Here is a 1,075-nt window from a genome sequence, read left to right as displayed (position 1 = left end):
CCTTAGGACATATCCCTGAAATTCCTTCCAGTATCTCACGCCTTGTGAGATGGCTGATTTAAATGAAGATGCGGGAGTCACCACAATCGAGAACGAGAACCCCATGTATGACTCTAAAACAATACCTACAACCGGCTAGGACTAGTCAGCCTTCATGCATAATTTTTCCTGATAATGTAGGACATTTTGACATCAAACCCAGGGTAATCCAATTGCTGCCCAAGTTCCACGGTTAGAGTCCGAGAGTCCGTATCTTCATTTAAAGGATTTGAAGAATGAGCATTACTTTAGAGTACCAAATGTCACGAGGATGTCCTCAAGTTGACATTGTTTCCTTTCTCTCTAAAGGATAAGGCCAAAAACATGGCTAAACTCTTTGCGACCTAGATCAATAAGAAATTGGCAGATATGCAGAGAGAATTTTTAAAGAAGTTCTTCCCCACACAAAGGACTAACTTTTTGAAAAGACATATCAGCAATTTCCAACAAAAAGATAATGAAACATTTTATGAATGTTGGGAAAGATTTAAAGACCTTCTTCTCTCATGCCCTCATCACGGATTCGAAACTTGGAGAACCATTAGCTTCTTTTATGAAGGTTTATCTCCACAGTTGAAACAATTTGTAGAGACCATGTGCAATGGTAGATTTTTAGAAAAACAACCTGATGAGGCATGGGAGTATTTGGACTCCCTTGCTGAGACTGCCCAACTTTGGGATAACGGGGATAGAAATAAAAGTCTTTGCCTAAGCCTACTAGCTCTGTACAGGGAGGCCTTTACAACCTTAGAACTGAGGATGATCTTCATGCTAAAATGGCAGCCCTCACTAGGAAGGTAGAAGAAATTGAGCTTAGGAAGTTGAACCTGTTAAGACTTAAGCTTAGAAACGAGTGTTGTGGTATTTGCGATATGTCGGGTCATACTACTACTGATTGTCCCACCATACCGGCATTCAAAGAAGTCTTGCACGATCAAGCAAATGCTATGAACTCCTACCAAAAAGCCTTATAACGATCCATACTCGAATACCTATAACCTGGTTGGAAGAATCATCCAAACTTTAGGTGGAGAAC

At 40.5% G+C, this 1,075-nt stretch overlaps 1 non-coding gene across 1 annotated transcript; it reads right to left on the bottom strand.

The window, feature by feature from the left end:
- Positions 1 to 454: 454 nt before the first annotated feature.
- On the bottom strand, positions 455 to 563 carry LOC120105630. Its single transcript, XR_005507973.1, has one exon. It is a non-coding gene; the product is annotated as a small nucleolar RNA R71 (small nucleolar RNA).
- Between the last annotated feature and the right edge of the window lie 512 nt (positions 564 to 1,075).

Source organism: Phoenix dactylifera, unplaced genomic scaffold, assembly GCF_009389715.1.
Source record: "Phoenix dactylifera cultivar Barhee BC4 unplaced genomic scaffold, palm_55x_up_171113_PBpolish2nd_filt_p 000329F, whole genome shotgun sequence".
Lineage (NCBI taxonomy): Eukaryota > Viridiplantae > Streptophyta > Magnoliopsida > Arecales > Arecaceae > Phoenix > Phoenix dactylifera.
The sequence above is the reverse complement of the archived record's forward strand: the minus strand, read 5'-3'. Positions and strand labels throughout refer to the sequence as shown.